Genomic DNA, 9,491 nt, shown 5'->3' on the forward strand with positions numbered 1-9,491 from the left:
GCAGTATATGGTGCACACAGCGTATGTGCAGGAAGTATATGGTGCACACAGTGTATGAGCAGGCAGTATATGGTGCGCACAGTGTATGAGCAGGAAGTATACAGTGCGCACAGTATATGTGCAGGCAGTATATTGTGCATACAGTGTATGAGCAGGCAGTATACAGTATGTGCAGGCAGTATACAGTGTGCACAGTGTATGAGCAGGTAGTATATAGTGTGCACAGTGTATGAGCAGGCAGTATATGGTGCGCACAGTGTATGAGCAGGCAGTATATGGTGCACGCAGTGTATGTGCAGGCTGTATATGGTGCACACAGTGTATGTGCAGGCAGTATATCTTGCGCACAGTGTATGAGCAGGTAGTATATGGTGCAGACATTGTATGAGCAGGCAGTATATGGTGCACACAGTGTATGAGCAGGCAGTATATGGTGCACACAGTGTATGAGCAGGCAGTATATGGTGCACAAAGGGTATGAGCAGGCAGTATATGGTGCACACAGTGTATGAGCAGGCAGTATATGGTACACACAGTGTATGAGTAGGCAGTATATGGTGCACACAGTGTATGAGCAGGCAATATATGGTGCACACAGCGTATGTGCAGGAAGTATATGGTGCACACAGTGTATGAGCAGGCAGTATATGGTGCGCACAGTGTATGAGCAGGTAGTATACAGTGCGCACAGTATATGTGCAGGCAGTATATTGTGCACACAGTGTATGAGCAGGCAGTATACAGTATGTGCAGGCAGTATACAGTGCGCACAGTGTATGAGCAGGTAGTATATAGTGTGCACAGTGTATGAGCAGGCAGTATATGGTGCGCACAGTGTATGAGCAGGCAGTATATGGTGCACGCAGTGTATGTGCAGGCAGTATATGGTGCACACAGTGTATGTGCAGGCAGTATATGGTGCGCACAGTGTATGAGCAGGTAGTATATGGTGCTCACAGTGTATGAGCAGGCAGTATATGGTGCACACAGTGTATGAGCAGGAAGTATACAGTGCGCACAGTGTATGAGCAGGTAGTATATAGTGTGCACAGTGTATGTGCAGGCAGTATATGGTGCGCACAGTGTATGAGCAGGCAGTATATGGTGCACACAGTGTATGAGCAGGCAGTATATGGTGCGCACAGTGTATGAAAAAGTAGTATACAGTGCGCACAGTATATGTGCAGGCAGTATATGGTGCACACAGTGTATGAGCAGGCAGTATACAGTGTGCACAGTGTATGAGCAGGCAGTATACGGTGCGCACAGTGTTTGTGCAGGCAGTATATGGTGCACACAGTGTATGTGCAGGCAGTATACAGTATGTGCAGGCAGTATATGGTGCACACAGTGTATGACCAGGCAGTATATGGTGCACACAGTGTATGAGCAGGCAGTATACAGTGCGCACAGTGTATGAGCAGGCAGTATATGGTGCACCCAGTGTATGTGCAGGCAGTATACAGTATGTGCAGGCAGTATATGGTGCACCCAGTGTATGTGCAGGCAGTATATGGTGCAGCCAGTGTATGTGCAGGCAGTATACAGTATGTGCAGGCAGTATATGGTGCACACAGTGTATGTGCAGGCAGTATATGGTGCACCCAGTGTATGTGCAGGCAGTATACAGTATGTGCAGGCAGTATATGGTGCACCCAGTGTATGTGCAGGCAGTATACAGTATGTGCAGGCAGTATATGGTGCACCCAGTGTATGTGCAGGCAGTATACAGTATGTGCAGGCAGTGTATGGTGCACACGGTGTATGAGCAGGCAGTATACAGTGCGCACAGTGTATGAGCAGGCAGTATACGGTGCACACAGTGTATGTGCAGGCAGTATATGGTGCACCCAGTGTATGTGCAGGCAGTATACAGTATGTGCAGGCAGTATACAGTGCACACAGTGTATGAGCAGGTAGTATACAGTGCGCACAGTGTATGATCAGGCAGTATATGGTACACACAGTGTATGTGCAGGCAGTATATAGTATGTGCAGGATGTACATGGTGCGTATAATATGTATAGGTATATGTGCTGTATATATTATATATAACCATATATGTGTACATGGTGTATAGTACTGATATATATGATGGCACTTTCTATGTTTATTGTTCCTGTTGTGAATATTTTAGATGTGTATTATGAGTTCTCTGTGAATATATATGTGCCGGCAGTATATGCTGTATGCAGATGGACACATTCTTCTATGGATGTTTATTATCAGTTCTCTCTGTGGTTTCCTGTTTGTCGCCATATATACATGACACCTTACAGGGCCCATTCATGCAGCGATATCTCATCTCATTTTGCTCTTCTATTTCCTTCCTCCCATAGGTGAGATAAGATATTGTGACATAAGGGGGCTTCAGATGAGATGAATGAGGGTCTTTACAAGGTCAAAAGGATCTGGAGGTCACTCAGCAGCTATTAATACCGCTATGGATTCCTCGTCCGCCCCTCACTTTACGCTCCTCATTGATGTCTGTCAGTGCAGGGATATTATACCGGAGGACGGTCAGGGACGGTATGAGACAAAGTGGGGCCCCAAGTGCTGACATATTGCACATCACACAGAAACATTTCGGTTGTATTTACATGCGCGGAGTTCAGGCCGTTAAGTGTGATCGTCAATACTGAAGTCATCCGACGCTCCCGGCCTCTTTCCACCGGCTGAGGAAATATGATGGGGACAGAACAATCACTAATGGATCAATCTGTCCCCATACAGTATCATGTTATCAGCAGCACGTCTACAGTTTACACCGGGCGATATGCTGCTGAGAACAATGATTTCTGTTCCGGCATAAACAATCCAATCACTGGATGAATAGGCAGCATTTTGCTTGCTTAGTATAGTACACCCCATAGGGCTCCACATACTATAATGCTTCCTAAAGTCCTCCATATAGTATAATGCAACTCATAATCCTCCTTATAGTATAATACACTCCTCATAGTACTTCCTATAGTATAACGCAGCCACCATAATCCACAAAAAACAAAAATTGAGCCCCCATATAGTACATGCAGTATAATATACAGCCTACAGTCCTTGATAGAGTATAATGCAGCCCCATAGAGTATAATGCAGCCTGTGCTTCAGTCATCTCATGAGAGAGGATCGGAGCACTGAGCACTGACACTCAACTCTGACTTACAGCAGAGCTGGAGCTGAGTGTCATTAGCAAATTGCATCTGATGTGATACGCTAGTGTGACCCTGGCTTTAATGATAATATTCTTGGTGGTCTGGTGTATCTTCAGAGTTTATGATAATTTTCCTGGTGGTCTGGTGTATCTACAGGGTTAATGACAATATTCCTGGTGGTCTGGTGTATCTACAGGGTTAATGACAATATTCCTGGTGGTCTGGTGTATCTACAGGGTTAATGATAATATTCCTGGTGGTCTGGTGTATCTTCAGAGTTTATGATAATTTTCCTGGTGGTCTGGTGTATCTACAGGGTTAATGACAATATTCCTGGTGGTCTGGTGTATCTTCAGAGTTTATGATAATTTTCCTGGTGGTCTGGTGTATCTACAGGGTTAATGATAATATTCCTGGTGGTCTGGTGTATCTTCAGAGTTTATGATAATTTTCCTGGTGGTCTGGTGTATCTACAGGGTTAATGACAATATTCCTGGTGGTCTGGTGTATCTACAGGGTTAATGACAATATTCCTGGTGGTCTGGTGTATCTACAGGGTTAATGACAATATTCCTGGTGGTCTGGTGTATCTACAGGGTTAATGATAATATTCCTGGTGGTCTGGTGTATCTACAGAGGTAATGATAATATTCCTGGTGGTCTGGTGTATCTACAGAGTTTATGATAATATTCCTGGTGGTCTGGTGTATCTACAGAGTTTATGATAATATTCCTGGTGGTCTGGTGTATCTACAGGGTTAATGATAATATTCCTGGTGGTCTGGTGTATCTACAGGGTTAATGATAATATTCCTGGTGGTCTGGTGTATCTTCAGAGTTTATGATAATATTCCTGGTGGTCTGGTGTATCTACAGGGTTAGTGATAATATACCTGGTGGTCTGGTGTACCTACAGAGTTAATGGTAATATCCCTGGTGGTCTGGTGTATCTACAGAGTTAATGGTAATATCCCTGGTGGTCTGGTGTATCTACAGGGTTAGTGATGATATTCCTGGTGGTCTGGTGTATCTACAGGGTTAATGATAATATTCCTGGTGGTCTGGTGTATCTACAGGGTTAATGATAATATTCCTGGTGGTCTGGTGTATCTTCAGAGTTTATGATAATATTCCTGGTGGTCTGGTGTATCTACAGGGTTAATGATAATATTCCTGGTGGTCTGGTGTATCTACAGGGTTAATGATAATATTCCTGGTGGTCTGGTGTATCTTCAGAGTTTATGATAATATTCCTGGTGGTCTGGTGTATCTACAGGGTTAGTGATAATATACCTGGTGGTCTGGTGTACCTACAGAGTTAATGGTAATATCCCTGGTGGTCTGGTGTATCTACAGAGTTAATGGTAATATTCCTGGTGGTCTGGTGTATCTACAGGGTTAGTGATGATATTCCTGGTGGTCTGGTGTATCTACAGGGTTAGTGATAATATTCCTCGTGGTGTGGTGTATCTACAGGGTTAGTGATAATATTCCTGGTGGTCTGGTGTATCTACAGGGTTAATGATAATATTCCTGGTGGTCTGGTGTATCTACAGGGTTAATGATAATATTCCTGGTGGTCTGGTGTATCTACAGAGTTAATGATAATATTCCTGGTGGTCTGGTGTATCTACAGGGTTAGTGATAATATTCCTGGTGGTCTGGTGTATCTACAGAGTTAGTGATAATATTCCTGGTGGTCTGGTGTATCTACAGAGTTAATGATAATATTCCTGGTGGTCTGGTGTATCTACAGGGTTAATGATAATATTCCTGGTGGTCTGGTGTATCTACAGAGTTAGTGATAATATTCCTGGTGGTCTGGTGTATCTACAGGGTTAATGATAATATTCCTGGTGGTCTGGTGTATCTACAGAGTTAATGATAATATTCCTGGTGGTCTGGTGTATCTACAGGGTTAGTGATAATATTCCTGGTGGTCTGGTGTACCTACAGAGTTAATGGTAATATTCCTGGTGGTCTGGTGTATATACAGGGTTAGTGATAATATTCCTGGTGGTCTGGTGTATCTACAGGGTTAATGGTAATATCCCTGGTGGTCTGGTGTATCTACAGAGTTAATGGTAATATTCCTGGTGGTCTGGTGTATCTACAGGGTTAGTGATAATATTCCTGGTGGTCTGGTGTATCTACAGGGTTAGTGATAATATTCCTGGTGGTCTGGTGTATCTACAGAGTTAGTGATAATATTCCTGGTGGTCTGGTGTATCTACAGGGTTAGTGATAATATTCCTGGTGGTCTGGTGTATCTACAGGGTTAGTGATAATATTCCTGGTGGTCTGGTGTATCTACAGAGTTAATGATAATATTCCTGGTGGTCTGGTGTATCTACAGGGTTAATGATAATATTCCTGGTGGTCTGGTGTATCTACAGGGTTAATGATAATATTCCTGGTGGTCTGGTGTAGTTACAGGGTTAGTGATAATATTCCTGGTGGTCTGGTGTATCTACAGAGTTAATGGTAATATTCCTGGTGGTCTGGTGTATCTACAGGGTTAGTGATAATATTCCTGGTGGTCTGGTGTATCTACAGGGTTAATGGTAATATCCCTGGTGGTCTGGTGTATCTACAGAGTTAATGGAAATATTCCTGGTGTTCTGGTGTATCTACAGGGTTAGTGATAATATTCCTGGTGGTCTGGTGTATCTACAGGGTTAGTGATAATATTCCTGGTGGTCTGGTGTATCTACAGAGTTAGTGATAATATTCCTGGTGGTCTGGTGTATCTACAGGGTTAGTGATAATATTCCTGGTGGTCTGGTGTATCTACAGGGTTAGTGATAATATTCCTGGTGGTCTGGTGTATCTACAGAGTTAATGATAATATTCCTGGTGGTCTGGTGTATCTACAGGGTTAATGATAATATTCCTGGTGGTCTGGTGTATCTACAGGGTTAATGATAATATTCCTGGTGGTCTGGTGTAGTTACAGGGTTAGTGATAATATTCCTGGTGGTCTGGTGTATCTACAGAGTTAATGGTAATATTCCTGGTGGTCTGGTGTATCTACAGGGTTAATGATAATATTCCTGGTGGTCTGGTGTATCTACAGAGTTAATGATAATATTCCTGGTGGTCTGGTGTATCTACAGGGTTAGTGATAATATTCCTGGTGGTCTGGTGTATCTACAGGGTTAATGATAATATTCCTGGTGGTCTGGTGTAGCTACAGGGTTAGTGATAATATTCCTGGTGGTCTGGTGTAGTTACAGGGTTAGTGATAATATTCCTGGTGGTCTGGTGTAGTTACAGGGTTAGTGATAATATTCCTGGTGGTCTGGTGTATCTACAGGGTTAATGATAATATTCCTGGTGGTCTGGTGTATCTACAGAGTTAATGATAATATTCCTGGTGGTCTGGTGTATCTACAGGGTTAGTGATAATATTCCTGGTGGTCTGGTGTATCTACAGGGTTAGTGATAATATTCCTGGTGGTCTGGTGTAGTTACAGGGTTAGTGATAATATTCCTGGTGGTCTGGTGTATCTACAGGGTTAGTGATAATATTCCTGGTGGTCTGGTGTATCTACAGAGTTAATGATAATATTCCTGGTGGTCTGGTGTATCTACAGGGTTAATGATAATATTCCTGGTGGTCTGGTGTATCTACAGGGTTAATGATAATATTCCTGGTGGTCTGGTGTAGTTACAGGGTTAGTGATAATATTCCTGGTGGTCTGGTGTATCTACAGAGTTAATGGTAATATTCCTGGTGGTCTGGTGTATCTACAGGGTTAATGATAATATTCCTGGTGGTCTGGTGTATCTACAGAGTTAATGATAATATTCCTGGTGGTCTGGTGTATCTACAGGGTTAGTGATAATATTCCTGGTGGTCTGGTGTATCTACAGGGTTAATGATAATATTCCTGGTGGTCTGGTGTAGCTACAGGGTTAGTGATAATATTCCTGGTGGTCTGGTGTAGTTACAGGGTTAGTGATAATATTCCTGGTGGTCTGGTGTAGTTACAGGGTTAGTGATAATATTCCTGGTGGTCTGGTGTATCTACAGGGTTAATGATAATATTCCTGGTGGTCTGGTGTAGCTACAGGGTTAGTGATAATATTCCTGGTGGTCTGGTGTAGTTACAGGGTTAGTGATAATATTCCTGGTGGTCTGGTGTAGTTACAGGGTTAGTGATAATATTCCTGGTGGTCTGGTGTAGTTACAGGGTTAGTGATAATATTCCTGGTGGTCTGGTATATCTACAGAGTTAGTGATAATATTCCTGGTGGTCTGGTGTAGCTACAGGGTTAGTGATAATATTCCTGGTGGTCTGGTGTAGTTACAGGGTTAGTGATAATATTCCTGGTGGTCTGGTGTAGTTACAGGGTTAGTGATAATATTCCTGGTGGTCTGGTGTAGCTACAGGGTTAATGATAATATTCCTGGTGGTCTGGTGTAGCTACAGGGTTAATGATAATATTCCTGGTGGTCTGGTGTATCTACAGAGTTAATGATAATATTCCTGGTAGTCTGGTGTATCTACAGGGTTAGTGATAATATTCCTGGTGGTCTGGTGTATCTACAGGGTTAGTGATAGTATTCCTGGTGGTCTGGTATATCTACAGAGTTAGTGATAATATTCCTGGTGGTCTGGTGTAGCTACAGGGTTAGTGATAATATTCCTGGTGGTCTGGTGTAGTTACAGGGTTAGTGATAATATTCCTGGTGGTCTGGTGTATCTACAGGGTTAGTGATAATATTCCTGGTGGTCTGGTGTATCTACAGGGTTAATGATAATATTCCTGGTGGTCTGGTGTGACCTAATACTTCTCATATCACAGTGTTTGCAGCAATTCTTTCTGTGCAGACAATGCAGACTGATACATTGTGTCCGCTCTGATATTATGGAGCTGTCAGGATTTGTGCAGCTGTTGTACGGGGGCCACAAATGTAGCTGTCACATTATCTGTCTGTAGGTTTTTACAGGCTGTCACTTATGACCTTGACTATAAGTTCGAGCTGAGAGCACGAAGGGGTTAATATACAATCTTTTCTGTCGCCCTTGTCCCCGGGATCTATGGATCACTCCTTTGTATACCTTGTATTTGGGATTACGAGGGAAATTTAATTTCTAGGAACTTTATCGGGTTTAAAATGGGGCAAAATCCGCAGCTTTGTGTAATCCGTACTTAGTGTAACGCGGAGCGCCCTCACCCCATCTCTGTCTGAATGCGGCCATACAAGACCCCTGTATGCGAGACGACGCCTCCACAACAGCATGATATCACGTCCCCATCCTTGCCATTTGTCTCTATTGCCTAATTTTTTTTTAATTTCACTTATTTTTTTATTAGATGGCAGAAATTTCTCTTGGAAACCATCAGCAAGCAGGTCAGCAGGTCAGCTTTTATGATTTGATGTTTTTATCGTTTATTTTGTCTTATTCATTTTTCACTGTAGCAATAGCCCTCAAAACACCATGGGGGCGACGATCAAACAATACCGGGGTTTGTTTACATGGTTATTTTTAGATGTTTTATTTGTCAATATTTTTTTGTTATTTATTTATTTTTTTTAAATTGGTAAACGAATAAACAAAATGAAAAAAAAAAATAACGCATGGATGTATTCCCACAAGTTAATAGTCACTGTTACCACAGCGCAAAATAGTGCCGCCAAACCATATGTAAAGATTTTAGATGCATTTTTTTTGCTGCAGTTTTACCATCAACTTTTTGAATTTGCAGCCGCTTTATTGCGCTGTGCACACGTATGCAGAAATTTCCTGAGAAAAACCCGACTCCTTCCCAGGAAATCCGCAATTTTTGTTTTGTGTTTTTATTGCATTTTTTGTGCTTTTTTTTTTTTGTTGTTGTTGTTGCGGATTTTTCGCTTTTTTTTTTTCCGCAGCACTTGCTATGGCGACAGCGTGCCCTTGCTGAGTTAGTAGCGGGGTCTTACGGCGTCCAAAGGGGTAAGATGCAGCGCGCTGAACGTCGCTTTGGCCTTTGCCATATCTGTTTATCGCCATCCATCCGACGCGTCCATCACTCGCTCACATCAGGACGCCGTAAGGGTTTATACGTGCAAAGAATTTTACAAAAATTGCGGCAATAACGACAACAATACTGCGACACGTGCAAAGCAATGTGATGAGCTCACGATCCAGAGAAACGATCCAGTCTATAGATAATGATACAGTGATATCTGTAAAGCGCGGCGGGGATCTATAATAATAAGTCCACAAATATCTATATATCCATCTGCCATGGTTGGGCCTGGCTACCCTTCCGGTGCCCTCTGTGCCCTCCATGTGCAGCCTGCAGTGTGTACGTGGGGGGAGCAGCGTTCTCACACGGTGATTGGCG

Source organism: Dendrobates tinctorius, unplaced genomic scaffold (genome assembly GCF_039654945.1).
Source record: "Dendrobates tinctorius isolate UK_male_01 unplaced genomic scaffold, ASM3965494v1 ptg000232l, whole genome shotgun sequence".
NCBI lineage: Eukaryota > Metazoa > Chordata > Amphibia > Anura > Dendrobatidae > Dendrobates > Dendrobates tinctorius.